This window comes from Oncorhynchus mykiss, chromosome 19, assembly GCF_013265735.2.
Source record: "Oncorhynchus mykiss isolate Arlee chromosome 19, USDA_OmykA_1.1, whole genome shotgun sequence".
NCBI lineage: Eukaryota > Metazoa > Chordata > Actinopteri > Salmoniformes > Salmonidae > Oncorhynchus > Oncorhynchus mykiss.
This window is the reverse complement of record NC_048583.1, coordinates 19,334,587-19,358,808: the sequence shown is the minus strand read 5'-3', so window position 1 is coordinate 19,358,808 and position 24,222 is coordinate 19,334,587. Positions and strand designations below refer to the sequence as shown.

The 24,222-nt window shown below is 41.3% G+C and overlaps 1 long non-coding RNA gene across 1 annotated transcript; it reads right to left on the bottom strand.

Annotated features, from left to right (window-relative positions):
* Positions 1–358: 358 nt before the first annotated feature.
* On the bottom strand, positions 359–10,906 carry LOC110497473. The gene is made up of 6 exons (XR_005037677.1): positions 10,446–10,906; positions 10,175–10,301; positions 8,891–10,037; positions 2,120–2,410; positions 1,056–1,187; positions 359–941 (listed from the first exon to the last, which is right to left on the bottom strand). It is a non-coding gene; the product is annotated as an uncharacterized LOC110497473 (long non-coding RNA).
* Positions 10,907–24,222: the final 13,316 nt, after the last annotated feature.

Here is a 24,222-nt window from a genome sequence, read left to right as displayed (position 1 = left end):
GTTGTCTGTCAGACCATGACACGAAAACGTCTGTAGAGTCCAAGAAGTTTGATCTACAAACTATTATGACCACGCTCACGACCGCGTACATGTCGGTTGTTATGCTCAAGGATGCCCACTAGCCTCACAAGACTGGTCTGAAGGTCCCCGGCACCAGTTATAAAATTGACTGAAAGTATGTATGGAGATAGTTAAGTGCCAAATCTAAAGGATCAAATAAATGTGAAAAATAAATAAAAATCATAATAATATATATTTCCTGATCTTTCTTATACAGTATATCTCAGATATAGGAAAGACACTTCAGAACCAACTTATTTGAGATGTGTTTACTGTATGTTGTTCCGTGTAGTGAATCTGTTATTCAATGCGTTGGTATGGGCTAATAGCAGCATGGCCAAATAAAAATGTTCATCAAATCATAATGTTTTTATTATGCCTTTAAATGGTTTGTATATAAACATATTTTAGTGGACACGTTCATTAATAAACCACTTAATTGTTTCCCCCTTCTTTAAACAGTGACACTAAACATCACCCAACACATTGGCTACCACTGCTGGGACAGCTACAACAACTGTTGCAGCAACAACTGTCACCGCCAATACTGCCCAGCAACTACAACCAGCAGACCTCTGGATCTGCTTGCTTTTCTACTCCCTTCCTCTCTTGTCTATTTCCTTCCAACAGGACAATGGCATTTCCAGCGTTAAATTCAAAATAGCATGTAAATAACTTATGAGACAGAACCTAAACATAGGCCTACTAATAGCCTTACATCATCTACTGTTCTAGTATCAATTTGAATGGATAATGTGTGTGTGTGCATGTTGTTTTATTTTTCCTTGTCAGCCACCCATCTCTGCTTTGTCCGTCTCGATAGGCCTAGTGTATGCACTTCTGGGTGAGGCTGTTGGGCAGTGGTGGAGTGCATGGCAGATCTGAAAGAGTGATGCACATAGTGACAGTAAGTGTACAGCTCAATGACATGTCTGTTACTTGTACATCTGTTGGTGTGAGTGAGGATATGTGTATGGAATATCATTCTGAATTACCTGAATCCATCTGGGAATCCTGACAAGTTTCTCCCTTCACGGCTACTGTAGAAGGAACCGGTGCAGCCGGTAAATTAAATACCACAGCAGAGGACTGCTGTGACTGCAGCTGAAATGCTGAGGGTGGCAGATCTAAAAGAGAGAGGCACAATTTTCTTAGATCCAATCAGATGAAGTGTTAACCGGTGATTGCTGACACCACATAGCTGATGTTTTGGCGGTGTCTGAGGTGTTAACTGAGTTGGATCTGTCAAAATCAGTAAGCAGCTGCTCTTGATCATTGTCATGAAGCTAAACCTGTCCTACTCGTGTTACAAGTTCAGAACGAGAAAGTGAAGGCTATAGATATAATGATACTCAAATTCAAATTCATTCAACTAAATAATGAGGGTTTCTATCAGCCTAATCGAGTTGTAGATTACATTTCAAATTGTGAACAGGGCTGCATGAGATTTCTGTTAATACGACTCCGTGCAACCAATGGCAATGTCCGCTTTAGGTACAATGCCAGGAGCCGCTTGTGAATTTGTCAGCTCTAACACAGTTCCACCTCAGACACCAACAAAACAACCGCTATGTGGATGTCGGCTAAAGCGGATGTGATTGAATAGAGCACCTGTCACGCCCTGGTCTTAGTATTTTGTGTTTTCTTTATTATTTTGGTCAGGCCAGGGTGTGACATGGGTTATTTATTGTGGTGTGTTTTGTCTTGGGGTTTTTGTAGGTAATGGGATTGTGGTATAGTAGAGTTGTCTAGGTAAGTCTATGGTTGCCTAGAGTGGTTCTCAATCAGAGGCAGGTGTTTATCGTTGTCTCTGATTGGGAACCATATTTAGGCAGCCATATTCTTTGAGTCTTTGATTGTTCCTGTCTCTGTGTTTGTTTGCACCAGATAGGGCTGTTTTGGTTTTTCCACGTTAAGTTTTTGTATTGGTTGTGTTTATCTTTTATTAAAGATGTATCGAAATAACCACTCTGAATTTTGGTCCTCCTTCGACAGAAGAAAACCTTAACAGCACCAAGGGAGGGAGATACATGTGTGTATACATGCATGTGATAATTACCCGTATCACCTGCCGTGGCCGGTGTAGCAGATGCAGGGACAGACGACTGCAGCTGTGAAGACTGTTGTTGAGCTAATAGGGGTGTCAGATCTAAAAGGAACCATTTTCTTAAAATAATAATACAACAAAACTGAGTGAGTGAGTGTGTATACATGTGTTTGATAATTGGCTGGGCCACATCACACTGCCTCAGGTCTAGAAGCCTCTGGAAGTTCCAGCGTAAAACTCCAGGCCTGGAACAGCCTTGGTGGAAAGACGGTTACCAGTCACCCACCGAGCAGGTTGGCAGATCTGAAAAATGGGCACAATATAATTTGAATGACAAAGCCTTGACTACACACTAACCTAAACAGAACAGACTATGGAAGGCGCACAGTAGTACATAGAGCCATGACTACATGGAACTATATTCCACATCAAGAAACTCAGGCAAGCAGTAAAATCTTATTAAAAAAATAAAAAATAATTAAACAGATAAAAATATACCTTATGGAACAACAGGAACTGTGAGGAGACATGCATACATACAATAACATACCCATTGTACACACATGTACACAAGGATTTTGTGTTGTAGATAGTTGGTAGTAGAGTAGAAGCCTGAAGACACACACTTAATGTGTTGTGAATCTATTGTTTGTTTTTTTCATTTTTTTTTTTCACCTTTATTTAACCAGGCAGGCTAGTTGAGAACAAGTTCTCATTTGCAACTGCGACCTGGCCAAGATAAAGCAAAGCAGTGTGACACAGACAACAACACAGTGTTACACATGGAGTAAACAATTAACAAGCCAATAACAAAAAACAAGTCAATGACACAGTAGAAAAAATGAATGTCTATATACAGTGTGTGCAAAAGGCATGAGAGGTAGGCAATAAATAGGCCATAGGAGAGAATAGTTACAATTTAGCAGATTAACACTGCAGTGATAAATGAGCAGATGATGAGGTGCAAGTAGAGATACTGGTGTGCAAAAGAGCAGAAAAGTAAATTAAAAATTAAAAATGTAATGTTTTTAAAATTGTATAACTGCCTTAATTTTGCTGGACCCAAAGAAGAGTAACTGCTGTCTAATAGGGATCCATAATAAATACAATACAACAAATGAATGAAGTGTGTGTGTGAGTATCTTGCAACCCATGCATGCAGCAGACTTCATTTTCCCAACCGCCCATTGTACCTGCCTTTGCAATACGGTGTGGGCGCGTGTGAGCGCGAGTGTGTGTGTGTTCAGTGTTATTATAACTTAGAAGTGTCAACCTGATCACATCCTTGTAGTAGGCCATTCAGTAATTAGCTTAGAAAAAATGACTATCAACAGTGGACCCCCACCCCGCCACACTGCGTAGCAAAGAGCAACACTTTAAGGGGCATTGCACTAATGGCGCTGACTAGGGAAACGTTCCCGCTGTTTTAGCAGGTAGGTGAACAATAGACTTACCTAGATGGAGTGTAGGTGGAGAATTCTATCGTCAAATGTATTTCTAATTTAGGTTCTAAGTTCAGGATTATTATTATTATGTATCACATCCGACCGTGATTGTGAGGCCCATAGGGCGGGCACAATTGGCCCTGCGTTTCTCTCCCTCTAACAGAAATAAATGTTTTGGCCTTTACAAATATTATTTTGGCCTTTATTCAGATTACATTCGCTCACTTTCATTTGATTGACAACAAAATAACCCCCTAAATAGCGTTATATATTATCAAGTTGATGGCACAGTCATATAGCTCCATCTACATAAAGCTGAGTGACTTACTCATTCTTGGCTTTGGATCAAAATAAAGAGGTATCAACATTCTTTCTGATAGTCTTTAATAAATACATGTTTTGGTTATCCTGACCTGGACACCATGTCCATTGTGGGCTATTAGCAGGACAATATACCTTTACCAACACCTCTCTGTATTTTGATACTTTGCAGATGTGGCCTCCCCAGTGGTGCAGCTAAGTCACCGCATGGCACAGCAAGCTATCTAAATAGAACAAATTAGCTAGCAAGAGCAAGCTAGATAGCTAAATTGCCATACATTTTTAATACTTTTAACCTGTCACCAAATTAATGTAATTGGTTCAGTTTGTTTTGATATTTTAACCTGCGTGTTGTGATCGCGTTTGGGTTCCGTGTTAGCCTACCACTATTTCAGCGCCGTTTTCGCGCTGCTCTGAGACAAGCATGGGGACTGGTCTTGATAAATCAATGAGATTTTTATTTGGACTGAATCTCTGTTTGGGTGTTGGTAAGACTAAAATCCTGCTGTAGAAATGCTATGCTCTTAGAATAACCTTTATTTAACTAAGAACGAATTCTTATTTACAAAGACAGCAGGATTGAACCGCAGTCTCCCGCGTGCCCGCGCACGACAAAGGGATTATCTTGCTAAATAGCCCAGCACTACGTAGTCTACTACCGACGTCACTTTGAGCAGCGCTATATTTTCAGAGGGTTTTGCGTTTTTCTTGGAATAGAAACACCATAATATTAATCCAATTAATTAAGCAACATTTATTGAAATCAGTCCCGTATACTATTGTTCTTACAAAAAAAGGTTTTAAATTCTCTATTACAGCCACTTAAATAACGTGCCGTAGAATTCTGCAGCACCATGCAAGTTGTGCTGCAGTACGCTGCAACTTTTAAAGGACAAACCCCTGTACTTACTACACCAATTGGTGTAACTCTACGTGCTAATGTGCTACCTCGAAATATAAATGTAAAAAACAAAACCTGTAACACAAGTCACATAATAAGTTGCATGGACTCACTCTGCAATAGTGTTTAAAATGATTTTTGAATGACTATGTCATCTCTGTACAATTATGTGTAAGGTCCCTCAGAGACCAGGGAGGTTTTCCAATGCCTCGCAAAGAAGGGCACCCTAATGGTAGATGGGTAAAAAAACCATTGTCATTGTGAAGGTATTAATTACACTTTGGATGGTGTGTCATTACACCCAGTCACTACAGAAATATGGGTGTCTTTCCATGAGGCCAATGCTGACTTTAAAACATGTACAACTTTTAATGGCTGTGATAGGAGAAAACTTATAATGGATCAACAACATTGTATTTACGCCACAATACTATTCTGCCTGTACAGAATAAAAATATCCCAAAATATGCATCCTGTTTGCAACAAGGCACTAAAGTAATACTGCAAAAAATGTGGCAAAGCAATTCACTTTGCGTCCTGAATACAAAGTGTTATGCTTGTGGCAAATCCAATGCAAACATATTTTCAATAAAAAACATGTAATTATTTTTTAATCGGCTTGAAAATGTATGGCAAGACTTGAAAATGGCTGTCTAGAAATTATCATCAGACAATTTGAGTATGAAGAATTTAAAAAAGGATAAGGAATACAATCCAGATGTGCAAAGCTGTTAGACTTACTCAGAAAGACTCACAGCTGTAATCGCTGCCAAATGTGATTCCATCTTGTATTGACTCAGGGGGTTGAATATCTTCAGTATGTAATCAAGATATATCAAGCTCATCACTAAGCTCAGGACCCTGGGTCTGAACCCCTCCCACTGCAACTTGGTCCTAGACTTCCTGACGGGCTGACTTTAGGTGGTGACGGTAGGCAACAACACCACCGCCACAATGATCCTCAACACATGGGGCCCTACAGGGGTGCGTGCTCTGCCCCTCCTGTACTCCCTGTTCATTCATGACTGCGTGGCCTTGCACGTCTCTAATTCAATCATCAAATTGCTGATGTCACAATAGTGGTAGGCCTGATTACCAACAACGATGAGAGTCCCTACAGGGAGGAAGGAGGTGAGAGCCCTGGCAGAGTGGTGCCAGGAAAATAACCTCTACCTCAACATCAACCAAACGAAGGAGCGGAAAAGAACGAGGAGGCAGCAGAGAGCACACCCCCATCCACATTGATGGGGCAGCGGTGGAGAGGGTCAAAAGCTTCAAGTTCCTCGGCGTGCAAATCACTGAGGACCTGAAATGGTCCTTTCACACCGACAGCATTGGGAAAAAAGAGCAACATCCCCTCTTCAACCTCAGGAGCCTGAAGAAGTTTGGTTTGGCTCCTGAGACCCTCACAAACCTATACATATGCACCATTGAGAGCAATCTGTTGGACTGTATCACTGCCTGGCACAGCAACTGCACCGCCCGCAACTGCAGGGCTCTCCAGAGAGTGGTGGGGTCAGCCTAACGCATCATTGGGTGCACACTACCTTCCCTTCAGGACATTTACAGCACCCGCTGTCACAGGAAGGCCAAGAAGATCATCAAGTACATCCGTCACCCGAGCCACGTCCTGTTCACCCCGCTACCTGGGAGCGAGAGAAAGATAAACGGCTTCTATCTCCAGGCCATCAGACGTTTCATCTGTCATCACTGGCCTGCCTCCGCCCAGTATCCTGCCTTGATGAACCTTCGACACTGTCACTAGCTGGCTACCACCCAGTACTCTACCCTGCACCTTAAAGACTGCTGTTATATGTACATAGGCTTACAGGTATGACATACAGATGCACCCTTGAGAGCATCCAGTTGGGCTGTATCACCGCCTGGTACGGCATTTGCACCTTCCCGAAACGCAGGACTCCCCAGAGGGTGATGTAGTCAGCCAAGTGCATCTTCGGGGGTGCACTGCCTGCCCTCCAGGACATCTTCAGCCCCTGGTGTCACAGGAAGGCCAAGAAGATAATCAAGGACTCTATCCACCCGAGCCACGGCCTGTTCACCCTGCTACTATCTAAAAGACGGAGACAGTACAGGCGCATCCGACTGCTGTTTATCTCCAGGCCATCAGACTGCTGCCCTATGTACATAGAGTCATTGAACACTGGTCACTTTAATAATGTTTGCATACTGTTTTACACACTTTATATACTGTATTCTAGTCATGGCTGATCCTATATAACTACTAATATGCACTTTTTCTATGCATATACTGTCCATGCTGTCTATACACACCATTCACATAAATACAGTGGGGCAAAAAAGTATTTAGTCAGCCACCAATTGTGCAAGTTCTCCCACTTACAAAGATGAGAGAGGCCTGTAATTTTCATCATAGGTACACTTCAACTATGACAGACAAAATGAGAAAAAAAATCCAGAAAATCACATTGTAGGATTTTTAATGAATTTATTTGCAAATTATGGTGGCCGTTCTTAGACAATCCCGCAGATGAAGAAGCCGGATATGGAGGTCCTGTGCTGGCGTAGTTACACATGGTCCGCGGTTGTGAGGCCTGTTGGACGTACTGCCAATTACTCTAAAACGGCGTTGGAGGCGTATTATGGTGGATAAATTAACATTCATGCAGTCAGCATGCCAATTGCTTGCTCCCTCAACTTGAGATATCTGTGGCATTGTGTTTTGTGACAAAACTGCACGTTTTAGTGACTTTTTATTGTCCCCACCACAAGGTGCACTTGTGCAATGGTTATGCTGTTTAATCAGCGTCTTGATATGCCACAGCTGTGAGGTGGATGGACTATCTTGTAAAAGGATTAATGCTCACTAACAGGGATGTAAACACATTTGTGCACACAATGAGAGAAATACGCTTTTTTGCGCGTATTGAAAGTTTCTGGGATTTCAGGATCTTCTATTTTACCTCACATGGGACTAACACTTTACATGTTGCGTTCATATTTTTGTTCAGTATATGTTTGAAATTCACTGCTCGAATGACAATTTATCTGTAAGATCCCTATGTGTGGGGTACAGAGATGAGGTAGTCTTTAATGTTGAACACTATTATTGCACACAAAGCGAGTCGACGCAATGTTACATTTTTACTCCTGCATTTATTTAGGCTCGCCATATCAACTGGGTTGAATACTTATTGACTCAAGACATTTCAGCTTTTACATTTATTTTATTTTTATTCAAAAAACATAATTCCACTTTGGCATTTTAGGTATTATGTGTAGGCCAGTGACGCCAAATGTTAATGATACGTTTTAAATTCTGGCTGTAACACAACAAAATGTGGAAAAGGTGAAGGAGTGTGACTACTTTCTGAAGATTCTGTAATACAGCTTTTCTTAGATCATTAACATTGGCATAATAATAGCCTTTATTTACTTTATCAAAGAAGTGGTTTGTAGACGTGCGTATTCTGTGTGTCATCAATGGTTGTCTGCGTATGAGCATACATAGGGGTGTGTGTCATTGGAAAAAAATAACCTTGTACGTTTGTGGTTTCGTCTTTCCTCTGGAAAATCAGCTTGATGAAAACAAAATGTATTTATCACAGTGATTATGTAATAGATTCATTTACATGATGTATTGCAATCGATTTCAATTGATACATTAAACCGGTCCAGGGGTGTAATCATTACAATAACGTTTCTATGAACCGGACATTCCAAAGTGACTATACTGATTCTTCCACAGCAGCATATCAGGAACTGGCAGCAAATGTTACCACAGAGGTAATTAGCTCATCTTTGAACAACATTGTGTCACTAACATTGTGTCACTGCTGAAATGATAGATTTAAATGATTGATACTCTTTTTTTTTCACAGGTGAATCATGGTTACAAAATAATTTACCCTTTAACGTAGGATTACGTTTTGACATCAAAGCCTGGATTGTTTGCCGTACATACAAAAGAAACAAATGATTGGACCTCAAAATAGATCCTTTAGATAATTCAGAATAATTTATTTAGCAATGTTATCGTTTTTCCCGCACAATCAATCATGTAATCGGTCAAATTTGCGTGTACATGAATCCATTGAATGTGATTCCTTTAAATAGCAAGTAACATGATTTCCTTACCGGTATCCTGTGGGCGAGGGGAGACTACTTTCAGGAAAAGGAGCCTCCTGATTAAAATGAAATATCCCTAACTAATAATTAAATGCCCTTAGCTGTATGTCAATCAATGACATTTATTTATGAAGCCCTTTTTAAATCAGCAGATGTTTCAAAGTGCTTATCCAGAAACCCAGACTAAAACTACGAACGGCAAGCAATGCAGATGTAGAAGCACGGTGGCTAGAAAAAAAACTCCCTGGAAAGGTTGGAATCTAGGAAGAAACCTAGAGAGGAACCAGGCTCTGAGGTGTGGCCAGTCCTCTTCTGGCTGTGCCGGGAGAAGATTGCTGTAATATATTTCGCAGTACTATTTTCCTGACTGTAAAAACATATTACAGCATCCCTGCTGTAAATGTACAGGGATGCTGTAAAGTTTTAAAGTAAGAAAATAGTACTGTGAAATATATTACACCATCTCTGCTGTAAAGAAGAAAAAAAAATTACAGTACAAAGCTGGCAAATATGGTGCCGGGATAAATGCTGTACATTTACAGTGAAATTCTCCCTGAAATCTAAAGAAAGAAAAACAATCGATTTGTACATCAAAATTCAAAAGGCACTCGCACATCTGAGCCATCTTTTTTGCAGGTGCCTGGCAACAGTTGAATAATATGAAAGACAAGAAGGAACCCGCACACTGCTCTTGATAGTATCACTGCTCTTTAATAATAAGCTATACGTATCGGCCTCACGGCCTTCGCCAAAGCTTTGACAGTGATACTATCAAGAGCAGTGTGCAGGGTTCTTCCTTTTTCTCAATACATTTGTACATAAAATACCTTTATTAAAATTGATAACAACATTAACAACAAATTAACAACAGAATTGACAATAGAAGCAACAGTAGTTAGCACAAGTGTAACCAAATGAGAGCATCATTTACAACACTAATCTAAAAACTATATCGTGTGCCTCTGTGTGGGGGAGAAAGGACAAAGAAGGAGCTTGAAGTTAAAATTGATCTATGATCAGGGGCAACTATTCGGAGTAAGGGGGTACAGAGGCGGTGAAACACACAACGAGACAGTTTGGACAGGAACGTCAGCGCAGCATCAGATGTTCCTCTGTAATAATCTTCCTCGGTTGTGATTTGCTAGCTCTTCTCACCCTTAATTAAGACAAGCATAGAAAATGAAAGAATGGAATGAGAGACAGACTGGGCTGTTACTCTGTGGGTAAAAACGACAGGTGACAAGGGAGATGTCAAGCTGGTGTCGTGTGTGTGTGTGTGTGTACTTAACTCACTAGAAGTCTTCATTCAAACTCTGTGAGCTCTTGGAAGAATGGGGCAATGGAGAGGTTGAGAAAAGCTGGCTTCCTTTGGGCCACTTTGTTCCATCTTCAGGGTTCATCATCTTGGGTCGATTCCAACCTACAGCATATATCCAATATAGTTTGTGAAATCAATTGAGGCATTGAACAAATACAAATAAGACAGCTAGATACACCTACTTCGAACCACTTGCTAACTAACAAAACATTGCTACACAACCGCAGATTATTTGACCAGACTCACAAATTGTCTATTTTCTTTCCCGTGCCACCGAATGTTTGCATACTACTGGTAAAGTGAACAGGTTTACTAATGCTGTTACCTTATATGGAACAATGTTGTTTAAATTAAACACATGGCAAGCGGGGAGAGGGTATACGGACACTCCTGGCCTGCAAAACCGATGACATATGTCGCTCAGCTGAGAGCCACGTGAACTAATCACACAGGGTTGAGGACACCGTGTCCCGGTGTTGCTGCTGTTCATGCTCTCCCCATTAAATAGTAGACTATATCACGGTGACATCTTAATGGCTACCAATATTACTTATTTATTGTGTAGGCTGCCATCTTACTTGAAATATGATCATGGGAGAGAAAAAAAAAATTGGCCACGTTCCTAGCTACCGCCGGCGACACTGTGATAGGCTACAGCTGCCAACTGAACAACAGGTCAGCAGGCAGCTCAATACAACACTGGTACACTGGTCATTCGCGCGTGGTTTACTGGTATGTGTAAAATGCTGCCTGTCAACCTGGGGGAAAAAAACGTTGCGCCGGTAATTTACAGTGAGCTCCAAAATTATTGGGACAGTGACACATTTGTTGTTTTGGCTCTGTACTCCAGCACATTGGAATTTAAATGATACAATGACTATGAGGTTAAAGTGCAGACTGTCAGCTTAATTTGAGGGAATGTTCCATATCGGGTGAACCGTTTAGAAATTACAATACTTTCTTTACATACAGTAGTACCCTCATTTTAGGGGACCAAAAGTATTTGGAAAAATTCACTTATATGTCCATTAATGTAGTCAAAACTTTAGTGTTTGGTCCCATATTCATGGCACACAATTATTACATCAAGCTTGTGACTCTACAAACTTGTTGGATGCATTTGCTGTTTGTTTTGGTTGTGTTTCAGATTATGTTGTGCCCAATTGAAATGAATGTTAAATCATGTACTGTGACATTTTGGAGTCCCTTTTTATTGTAAATAAGAATATAATATGTTTCTAAACACTACATTAATTTGGATGCTACCATGATTATGGATAGTCCTGAATGAATTGTGAATAATGATGAGTGAGAACGTTTCAGACGCACAAATCTCATACACCCTCAGAAATGCTAACCTCCCCTGTTATTGCATGGTGAGAGGTTAGCATGTCTTGGGGTTATGATATGAAATTCTGGACTCACTCATCTGGTTAAGAAAAGTGTGAATTGTCCATCTGTGGATGTTAGACGGATGCTCATACTGTTGATAAACTGCATGCTAAGATTACGGTTAGGGTTAGGTTTAGAATAAGGGTTATGGTAAGGGTTATGGTTAGGGCAAGGGCTAAGATTAGGGTTAGGGTTAGGGTAAAGGTTATGGTTAGGGCTAGTTGAAATGCTAATGAGTCTGTATAGCACCTACAGATGGACTATCCAAATGAAGTGTTACCCAGTACGGTCAGAGACATCTACACATCCAGAGCTTTCAGATCATATCAGTAGCAAAAAAGGCTTTGAGAAGAAGTCAAACGTCAAAGAATCACAAGTACTGCAATTCACACACCACATACCAAACCCTTACTTCTCCTGAGTCAGTTGTGAAAACAGCCCATGATGGTGTCACCAGTCTTTTCTTAGGATATGGACGTCAGGTAGTAGGCCTAACCAAATGTTATTTTATCCAGACCTGGGACTATACTGGTTTGTGTTGTGTTTTCTGATGTCTTGACAATGGGGAAGCAAACGGGGAAAAAAAGTGTAATAACAGAATTGATAAATGAATGAGCATATGAATGAATGACTGAATGAAATGTTGAGGTTTTTTTTGTTTGTTGCCAATATCAAGATAACTTGTTGATTGTTCTAGATCTGACTGAGGGTATATTTACACGTACTCAAACCTTTCGGTTACTCTGGGTTGTGAGGCTGTAACACAACAGATTAAAGCCTGTAATTTCAAAGTGTTAGTTAAATCGAAATGAAGGCCTAGCTGCATTCAAAACTGACCAATAGACCCTACTCCTGGATTTGAAAGGGTCAATTAGGAATGGAATGGAATGAAATGAAAACGTCTGACAAACTTCAGTTTCAGAGTATTTATCATCCCATTGACTGCTAGATTAATTCAACAAACGATTTACTGTCCTATTATTCCTATGTTGAACTAAGATTAAATTATTCAAACCCTCCTTGTTCAGGTTACTCATCTTCGTATTTGGGTTTGTTAACTGTTGCTAAATAAATAGAAGGAACTGCATGATTACATCTGCATGCTCCCTTGAGTTTCTGGCTACGCCAAATTTCAGCAATACTCACATCGGATGAATAAACATTACTCAAAGTCATCCTGGCGTGTAAGACTCAAGAGGGCTTGTCAAAAATCCCTGCACATAATGAAATGGAGGGTGACAGTATGGTAACAATTAGAGAGGTGTTTACAATCACATTCTTGAACGAGATATCATCTACGACAGTGGGGAAACACTGAAGACAACGTTAACCGTTTTATTTAACCAGGCAAGTCAGTTAAGAACACATTCTGATTTACAATGACGGCCTACCCCTGCACTGGGCCAATTGTGCTCCACCCTATGGGACTCCGAATCATGGCAGGTTGTGATACAGCCAATAAATGACAAGGTCAATATGAATCAAAACGTGAAGTCAATGAACCTTTATTTAACTAGGCAAGTCAGCTAAGAACAAATTCTTATTTTCAATGACAGCCTAGGAACAGTGGGATAACTGCCTTGTTCAGGGGCAGGACAGATGTTACCTTGTCAACTCAGGGATTTGATCTTGCAACCTTTCGGTTACTAATCCGATACGCTAACCACTCGGCTACCCTGCCACCCCAAAAAGTGAATGTACAATGTTTGCTCTTTTCCACCAGGCTTGCTGATGTTGCAGGGAAGCCCCTTCTACATCTCCCTCCATTCCACATGCACATGGCCTGCTTATCTTCCCACATCCACCCTGACCCAGCTTCAAACTGGACTCTAACCCGACCACAACAAACTTATTTTTTTTTCACAAGAAATCTAAAGAATAGATCCGTGTAATATAGCAGAAACTCCATCTACTGCAATGGTTAATATATTCAGTTGTCTGATGTTAAGGGGTTGGTTTGAAGCTGAGCCCCTATACTTTTGTTCCATTCATGTTTGGGCGGCAAGCACGGTGCTGCAGGTGTGGAAATCCAGTCTCCATGTGTGGGGACAACCCATATCAGGGAAACGCATGACGTGATGTAAAGGTGGCTCTCCCCAGATCCACACCTGTCTCTCTGAATCAAAGAGATACCTGTCATGCCTCGCTGTGATGAGTGGGAGGGCGACGTTCCAAAAATAACAAGGACAAACAAGGATGCTGTGTTTCCTACAATAATAATAATAACAACAAAACACTATATATTTATGAGCACCTTTCGCATTCCCAAGTGCAAGGATGCTGTACATTTTAAAGCTATAGATTTAAAGTCTGCATTTGGGAAACAAAAACTGTCACCCTGCCACTCAAATTGATAGACAAAGATCCATAAGATCAAATTGATACTTTTAAAGGGCAACTCCACCACTTTTAACATTTGGGTTGGTATTCTAAAGCATTTAGTGCGGTCCTATACAGTTTCAGTGTAACTTTATGATTTCATATCTATTGACTGTTTAGTGATGAGCAAAACCGGAAATTGCTTGTCTGTGACGTTTTCAAGTAGGATCCCTAAGATGACTAATAAAATAAATGATGGACAATCATTTTTTTGTGATCATATTGAAACCCCCCTGCTTCACGTTGCTCAGATTGTCTTTGACTAATAACAAATACATTTTTTAAATAGACACTCAAAAACCTATAGAATTACCCCCTCTTCGAAGGGTGTGACACTAGACCCAAACTGCTATAGACCGTTATCCATCCTGCCCTGCCTTTCTAAAGTCTCCGAAAGCCAAGTTAATAAACGGATCACTGACCATTTCGAATCCCACCGTACCTTCTCCGCTGTGCAATCTGGTTTCCGAGCTGGTCACGGGTGCACCTCAGCCACACTCAAGGTACTGAACGACATCATAACCGCCATCGATAAAATATTGTACTGTGCAGCCGTCTTCATCGACCTGGCCAATACTTTTGACCATATTCTTATCAGCAGACTCAATAGCCTTGGTTTCTCAAATGACTGCCTCGACTGGTTCACCAACTACTTCTCTGATAGAGTTCAGTGTGTCAAATCGGAGGGCCTGTTGTCCGGACCTCTGGCAGTCTCTATGGGGGTACCACAGGGTTAAATTCTCGGGCAGACTCTTTTCTCTGTCAACGATGTCGCTCTTGCTGCGCCTCTACGCAGACGACACCATTCTGTATACATCTGGCCCTTGTTTGCAGGTTTGTTAACACAGTGACCAATGAAGCTTCAATGCCATACAACACTCCTTCCGTGGCCTCCAACTGCTCTTAAACGCTAGTAAAACTAAATGCATGCTCTTCAACCGTTCGCTGTCCACACCCCCCCCCCCCCCCCGCCCGATTAGCATCACTACTCTGGACGGTTCTGGCGTAGAATATGTGGACAACTACAAATACCTAGGTGTCTGGTTAGACTGTAAACTCTCCTTCCAGACTCACATCAAACATCTCCAATCCAAAGTTAAATCTAGAATTGGCTTCCTATTTCGCAACAAAGCCTCCTTCACGCAGCCAAACACACCCTAGTAAAACTGACCATCCTACCGATCCTCGATTTCGGCAATGTCATTTACAAAATAGCCTCCAACACTCTACTCAGCAAACTGGATGCAGTCTATCACAGTGCCAGTTTTGTCACCAAAGCCCCATATACCACCCACCACTGCGACCTGTTTGCTCTCGTCGGCTAGGGCCTACTAAATATTATTCTTCAACTAATTCCAATATTTTGATATTATTTAAGGCTAAAACTACCATGATTCCATTTGGCAAAACCACTCCTACCATCATCGTTGAAGTTGCAGTTCCGCCAGCAATTGCGCCCTTTCCAAATAGAGTATATTTTCGTAGTGAATTACTTGTAAAATTCCTACTTTTGATTAGTTCCAATAGGCCTACAGTGTTGTTGGACGGTTGCTTGGGCAGTTGCTAAGGTGAATCGCGTTCAGCCAATATGACAAGGGTGAAAAAGCGTACTGAGGCAATACCCAGGGCTAGCATCAAGACAAGTTGCAAAGCCATTTCGCCATTATATTGAGTTATGGAGGAAATTGAGCCTTTTCAGACTGAATGGAGAATGTTGTCGTACAAACCGATTCACGGGGGATACAAGTGTATAGCCGGCTGCATACATTCCCTTTGCATGGTAAGAGGACACGACTCAATATCGCCATCTTTCGGCCTTGGGCTAATATAGATGTATACCTCCAAGAAGTGTAGCCGGAGTGATTAAGAGATCTTATTATTTGAGGATTTTATCTGATAAAAACTAACAAGAAATTGGCTACCTGATGTCTCAAATTATTGCCCATCACACTTCTGTCGTGGTGGAAAGAGCAATGGCCAGATCAACAAAACAATCAATACAATTTTAATCAAATGTATTTATAAAGCCCTTCTTACATCAGCTAATGTCACAAAGTGTTGTACAGAAACCCAGCCTAAAATCCATAACAGCAAGCAATGCAGGTGTAGAAGCACAACAAACATTGAAACATTGAGATGACAGCAGAAACATGATGGAATGATTTATGCTCAGGGGGTGACACCTTCAGGAAAATTGCAGTAAGCCTACAGAAGCCTTTTGGACAAGGCAAAAACTTGCTTACCAGTGCAGTAGTGTTGCATCATTCATTTCCTTGAAACAAAAAACAATAACATTCTGAAATGCAAATGACCTGGAAGTCCATACATTTTCCGTCTTCTCTGATTGATGGGATTTTCTGGTTATATTTTCTCTGTTGATTATGTTAACTGAAATAGGCTACATTTAAAGACATACATATCTCTAAAGGTAAACTTGTAAACTAGTAGCCTAAGACTTGGCAAACTTTATGTAGGCTTCCACATGTGAAATTGGGTCATCACTAGTTACCATAGCCACAAAGTCCAAACTGGCAATATCATAAAAATGTGTATAAACAAGCACTTGTTTTTTATCTTCATTTAAGGTTAGGGTTAGGCATGAAGTAAGCAGTGTGGTTAAGGTCAGGGTTAAGGTTAGGTTTAAAATCAAACGTTGTGGCTGTGGTAACTAGTGACAACCCTTTAATTAGTGCACTTACGCGACGGTCTGTTATAGCCCAGAGCCACATTCAGCAGGACTGTACGGTGTGCAAGGTGTGCAATGTTAATTCAGCATAAACGGTGCTGTTCTGAATGACTGGTTGGAGAATGTTATGTGATTATGGTGTTGTGGTAGTGTGTGTTAATATTTATTCTCATAGCATATTAATCAATAGCAACCACGACAGTTTCAAAATCTATGAAAGGCATTGCAGAAATAGGCTTCTCCTGTGCTGCACGGAGCCAAACTGCAGACAATATCATCTCAAATGTTAAACCCCAGCACCTTTAACTTTGGCCATTGGAGTACATTTGTCATTATTTCTGGAGGAGTCCTTATCGGAAAACTAGGGGAACTACTTGTAATCTACAGAGGGAAATCTAAGCCAAAGGGAATCCCCTACATGTCCATTTAAGGAACACCACACTTTCTTTCAGTACTTTTTGCCAAACCATTTCCTGGAGTATAGCCAGCCTTCTTTGTCATGTGATTTCCAGGAAGACTGTCCTTCTACTGCTACTATAACAGGTGACAACCATACGAGTGAGCATCAACAGGTCGTTGTGGCAGGTCGATGTGGCAGCAAGTGTGGTTCATTTATTTTGTAAACCAGTTATTAGCTAATGTTTTCTCGTGAAAATGTCACCAAGCACAGATGGCATACATTTGAAATATATAAGTGTTTATTTAAGAGTGAATGTCCATATATTCAAATAAAATAACAAATATATGTTGAAACATAATTTATTATGTTTATCATCCTCCTGATTGGCTAGCCCTATTGGTTGTCATTGAAAACATAATTCTATTGCACAAATATATATATATATATTTTGGACAATAAAGTAAGAAATCAGTACTAAGCTATTTCAGATAAAGTAGTAGCCCACTCTTAAACGACCATGGTATATCAAAATTAACCATAAAACCTCACAAATGGTACATTTAACGTGGTGAACTAATTGACATTGACTGATGTTAGCTGGTACCAGGCAAGAGCAAAACAAGACAGTTAAATCAGTCAATCAATCAAATGTACTTAGAAAGCCCTTTTACCATCTTCAGTTGAAACAAAGTTTGAGGAAGGCTCCACCGGAGCGAGTCTGACCACAAGTCAGAGACCAATATGATGACACACCAAATGTGTTTGATGGATCGCGGGAAAAGAGCAGGAATAGGCTTTTGTAGGCTACAATCCAATATATGTCATCCAATGATTATCCAACTTGAATAAACGCTTGGAGGTAAGGACATTGTCTACGGCAATACGGATATCAGTTATTATTGATATCTACATAGCGCATTGATGTGAATCACACCGCTGCTCTCTCATTTAGCTATTTGCTAAATATGGTTGTTGTGGATGGCTGTTCACAAATCTAAATGTGTATTTGAACCCAATAATGGTTGAATTCAAGACGTTTAAGCTGCATATCAATCCTTGCTTTTGAAACCAGTGGACAGACAGTGAAACAGCCAGTGAATCTGCATCGTGCAGATTCCAGCCTATGGAGTAGAAGTTGGGCTTTTATTGCTCAATCAGCTGATAAAAAAAATACATCCATAGGCCTAATGGACACATGTTCAAAGTCACACACTTTTGATAGACTTAAAGGGGCAATCTGTAGTTGCTACATCAATTTTTGGAGTTATAAATTATATATATTAATGCAAAGATATAATTTAATCGTATTAATATATGTAGCAGAAAGCAATGAGTTAGAAGAAGCCTACATAACCAACCCATAAAGTCAAATGTAACATCAATATATGGCCAGTTATGTAATCTTTAAAATGTATTTATCCTGCAATTGGTAAAATACATTTTTGTCTTATTCTTATGCCCGTTAAGGGGAAAGTAATCTAAAAGTAACTGAATGTAATCACATTACGTTACTGAGTTTGGGTAATCCAAAAATTACGTTACTGATTACAATTTTGGACAGATTACATTTAGAAAGGAATCTACCCAACCCTGGTGGCTGACTTACCATTAGGCAGAAGAGGCAATTATCTTTTTTATATAATTCCTCCACTTGAGCCCCACCCATGCTGATATTCAATCTACACCTCCAAAACAATGCAGAATTGTTGAGAAGGATTATTGGGAGTGATATGCAACAGTTGAATGCATCAGCATGATAATGTGGCACAAATACGTGCAGAGACCTTGACCTGTGTGTGTGTACAGTACGTGTGTGTCTGCCTGAGAGAGAAAGTGAAAGAGATGAAGAGGTCATATGACTGTTAGTAACAATAGCTAATAAAACATCAGTGCAACCCACCACATTTCCAACCATAATTTCTTTGAAAACTCAAGTTTAGTTTGAACTGTGTTTATACATTACTGTTTTAAAAGTCATTCAAATGATTGGTAACAATAATGTAAATGGTAAGCCTATTTCCTATTCGATCAAAACTGTTATCGACAAGTGTCTGGGGTAACACGAGTTAGGCATAAGGTTAGCAGTGCGGTTAAGTCAGGGTTAAGGTTAGGTTTAAAATCACATTTTAAGAGACATTTTTTAAATGGGTGGGGTTTATGATTTTGTGATTGTAATTAGTGCACTTGTGCGACGGTCGGTTTGGCCAGAGCCCCATTCAGCAGGACTCGACAGTGTAAAACATTCATTCAACGGAAACGGTGCTGTTCTGAACGACCAGTTCAAGAATGTTATGTGATTATGGTGTTGTGGCAGTATGTATGTTTAATATTTCCTCTAAGAGCATACTAATCAATAGTAACCACTTTAGATTCAAAATCTATAATGGGCATTGTAGAAGCAGTCTCCTTCTATACTTCTTGGAGCAAACTGCAGACATTATCACCTCAAATATCAAACCCCAGCACCTTTACCTTTGGACATTGGAGTGCTTTTGCCATTGTTGCTGGTGGAGTCAGTATGTGAAATCTACTCTTCTCAACCATATAGTTTCTCTTTCTGTTCCTTTGAATGGAAACACCCTTTTCTACCTTTAATCTGCATAGGAAAATCCACGCCATTTTAACGGCCGTTGTTGGTGGAAGAAGGTGAGGACCAAGGTGCAGCATGGCATGTGTCCATATTTATTAAATGAACACGGAAATAACAACACTAACAAAGAGAAACAACCGAAAACAGTTCTGGCTGGTGCAGACACACAACAGAAAACAGAAAATAATCACCCACGAAACACAATAGAAAACAGGTTCCCTAAATATGGTTCTCAATCAGGGACAACGATTGACAGCTGCCTCTGATTGAGAACCATACCATGCCAAACACAGAAATAGCAAATCATAGAAAAAATAACATAGACAACCCACCCAACTCACGCCCTGACCATACTAAAACAAAGACATAACAAAAGAACTAAGGTCAGAACGTGACGGCCATGTCCTTTATGGAACACCACACTTTCGTTTTTGTACTTTTGGCCAAACCATTTCCCGGAGTAGCACCATTCTCTTTGTCATGTGATTTCCAGGAAGACTGTCCTTCTACTGCTGCTAGAACAACAGGTGACAACCAAACTTGTGAATATCACTTAGATTCTGCTACGACCTAAAGTTACTTTTTCATAGCCGTTTAGGAGAACTTAAGCAGTAGGTTAGGATAATTAACATAGCAAGTTGGGATAATTAAGGTTAAGAAAGTGGTTAGGGTTAGGGTTAACGAAAATGCTCTCCTAACCTGCTACGAGAAGTCACTTCCGGAAGTAGCTATATCGAAGTGGCATGTTTTTGGCGTGTCTCCTAGCTCAGGTCAATGTGGCAATACGTGTGGTTAAGGTATTTTTAGAACTAGTTATTGTTTTGTCATTGAAATGTAACCAGACACAGATGGCATTTACTTGAGAAAATGTGATGTTTATTTAACACGCCAATAGGAACTCTCTAGCTTGTGCTTGGCTCTGCCCACCTCCTTGCTTGTTCTGCACACTATGCTTAATTTGCTTCTGTTTACATAGAGACAGTTAACTCAAAGTAAGAACAGAGAGGAATATGGAGGTGCATTGGCATTCTTCATTGTGAATCCTCCCTCCGTTGGCTACAGCATCACTTTCGTTGGTATTCTAATCAATAATGAATCTATTATGTTGTGCAAAAAGAACACCTGATATGGCTAGTGCAATTGTTCTTTGTAAATCACAAGTTCATTAATAAGAGACTAACCTGTAACCCCGCATATTGACTCTGTACAAGTACCCCCTGCATATCGCCTCGTTATTGTTATTTTATTGTTACTTTTTAAAACTTTTTTAATTTACTAAATATTTTCTTAACTCTTATTTTTCTTAACTACATTGTTAGTTAAAGGGCTTGTAAGTAAGCATTTCATGGTAAGGTCTACACCTGTTGTATTCGGCACGTGACAAATACAATTTGATTTGAGATATTGTTTGTATATTATTTTATACCAAGGGATAGATTAATGGAAACATCCCTCCTCCACATCTACTGCTCAATGTCTACTTCACGCAACCCTCCTTGACACCTCTGAAAGGTAATTAAGGTAGCCACATCCTTCAGAACCAAGTCTCCCACACTCTGGTCCCCCTGGACGGGCTTGCAGTTGTAGGTGAGATTCAGGTTTCCCGTCTGGTCAGGCCAAGAAACAGGCCAAGGAACCTGGTCAGGCCAAGGAACCTACCAGGTACAACCCTAAATCCATAAACATGAGCACACTGTTAGATATCATTTTGACGAACTTGCCCTCTAAATACACATCCACCTCTTCAACCAGGATCTCAGCGATCACTGCCTAATTGCCTGCGTCGGTAATGGGCCTGTGGTCAAATGACCACCCCTCATCACTGTCAAATGCTCCCTTAAACACTTTAGCTAGCAGGCCTTTCTAATCAACCTGGCCCGGGTATCCTGGAAGGATAATGACCTCATTTCGTCAGTAGAGGACACCTGGTTATTCTTTATTATTCTGGTTATTTTGCTACAACTTTGGAAGTATGCTTGTGGTCATTGTCCATTTGGAAGACCCATTTCCGACCAAGCTTTAACTTCCTGACGGATGTCCTCACTCATGATGCCATCTATTTTGTGAAGTGCACCAGTCCCTCCGGCAGCAAAGCAGCCCCACAATATGATGCTGCCACCTCTGTACTTCACGGTTGGGATGGTGTTCTTCGACTTGCAAGCCTCCCCCTTTTTCCTCCAAACATAACGATGGTCATTATGGCCAATCAGACAAGAGGACATTTCTCCAAAAAAGTATGATCTTTGTCCCCATGTGCAGTTGCAAACCCTAGTTTGTCTTTTTATGGCGGTTTTGGAGCAGTGGCTTCTTCCTTGCTGAGCGGACTTTCAGGTTATGTTGATATAGGACTCGTTTTACTATGGAAAAATATACTTTTGTACCTGTTTCCTCCAGCATCTTCACAAGGTCCTTTGCTGTTGTTCTGGGATTGATTAGCACTTTTCGCACCAAAGTATGTTCATCTCTAGGAGACAGAACGTGTCTCCTGCCTAAGCGGTATGACGGCTGCATGGTCCCATGGTGTTTATACTTAGGTACTATTGTTTGTACAGATGAATGTGGTACCTTCAGGTGTTTGGAAATTTCTTCCAAGGATGAACCAGACTTGTGGAGATCTCCACATTTTTTCTAAGGTCTTGGATGATTTCTTTTGATTGTCCCATGATGTCAAGCAAAGAGGCACTGAGTTTGAAGGTAGGCCTTGAAATTCATCCACAGGTACACCTCCAATTGACTCAAATTATGTAAATTAGCCTATCAGAAGCTTCTAAAGCCATGGCATTATTTTCTGGAATTTTCCAAGCTGTTTAAAGGCACAGTCAACTTAGTGTATGTAATCTTCTGACCCACTGGAATTGTGATACCGTGAATTATAAGTGTCATGCGCAAGGTAGATGTCCTGACCGACTTGCCAAAACTATAGTTTTTTTACAAGAAATTTGTGGAGTTGATGAAAAACGAGTTTTATTGACTCTAACCTAAGTGTATGTAAACTTCTGACTTCAACTGTATATCCTTCCTGCCCTGCCTTTCTAAAGTCTTCGAAAGCTAAGTTAACAAACAGATCACCGGCCATTTCGAATCCCACCGTAACTTCTCGCTTTGCAATCTGGTTTCCAAGCTTCTCATGAGGGCACCTCAGCCACGCTCAAGGTGTTACGGTGCGTGAATGAGGACCCAAAAGCGAATTAACGTAAACAGAGCTTCTTTAATAACAAAACAAACGTAGGCTCAGATGGACCGGCAGGTTCCGACAGGACAGGACAAGGTTGCAGCAAACATGACGATAGACTGGTTCAGGCATGAACAACACAAACAAGAATCCGACAAAGACAGGAGCAGGAACAGAGAGAGATAAAGAGGACTAATCAGAGGGAAAAAGGGAACAGGTGGGAAAAGGGGTGACGAGGTAGTTAGGAGGAGACAAGGAACAGCTGGGGGAAAGAGGGGGGAGAAAAGGTAACCTAATAACGACCAGCAGAGGGAGACAGGGTGAAGGGAAAGGACAGAAACAAGACACAACATGACAATACATGACAGTACCCCCCCACTCACCGAGCGCCTCCTGGCGCACTCGAGGAGGAAACCTGGCGGCAACGGAGGAAATCCTCGATCAGCGCACGGTCCAGCACGTCCCGAAAGGGAACCCAACTCCTCTCCTCAGGACCGTACCCCTCCCAATCTACTAGGTACTGATGACCACGGCCCCGAGGACGCATGTCCAAAATCCTACGGACCCTGTAGATGGGTGCGCCCTCGACAAGGATGGGGGGGGGGGGAAGACGAGCGGGGGCGCGAAGAACGGGCTTGATACAGGAGACATGGAAGACCGGGTGGACGCGACGAAGATATCGCGGAAGAAGAAGTCGAACTGCGACAGGATTAATGATCTGAGAAATACGGAACGGACCAATGAACCGCGGGGTCAACTTGCGAGAAGCGGTCTTAAGGGGAAGGTTCTGAGTGGAGAGCCAAACTCTCTGACCGCGACAATATCTAGGACTCTTAGTTCTACGCTTATTAGCAGCCCTCACAGTCTGCGCCCTATAACGGCAAAGTGCAGACCTGACCCTCTTCCAGGTGCGCTCGCAACGTTGGACAAAAGCCTGAGCGGAGGGGACGCTGGACTCGGCGAACTGAGATGAGAACAGCGGAGGCTGGTACCCGAGGCTACTCTGAAAAGGAGATAGCCCGGTCGCAGACGAAGGAAGCGAGTTGTGGGCGTATTCTGCCCAGGGGAGCTGTTCTGACCAAGACGCAGGGTTGCGAAAAGAAAGACTGCGTAAGATGCGACCAATAGTCTGATTGGCCCGTTCTGCTTGACCGTTAGACTGGGGGTGAAAGCCGGAAGAGAGACTGACGGAAGCCCCAATCAAACGGCAAAACTCCCTCCAAAATTGAGACGTGAATTGCGGACCTCTGTCCGAAACGACGTCTGACGGAAGGCCATGAATTCTGAAAACATTCTCGATGATGATTTGTGCCGTCTCTTTAGCAGAAGGAAGCTTAGCAAGGGGAATAAAATGAGCCACCTTAGAGAACCTGTCGACAACCGTAAGAATAACAGTCTTCCCCG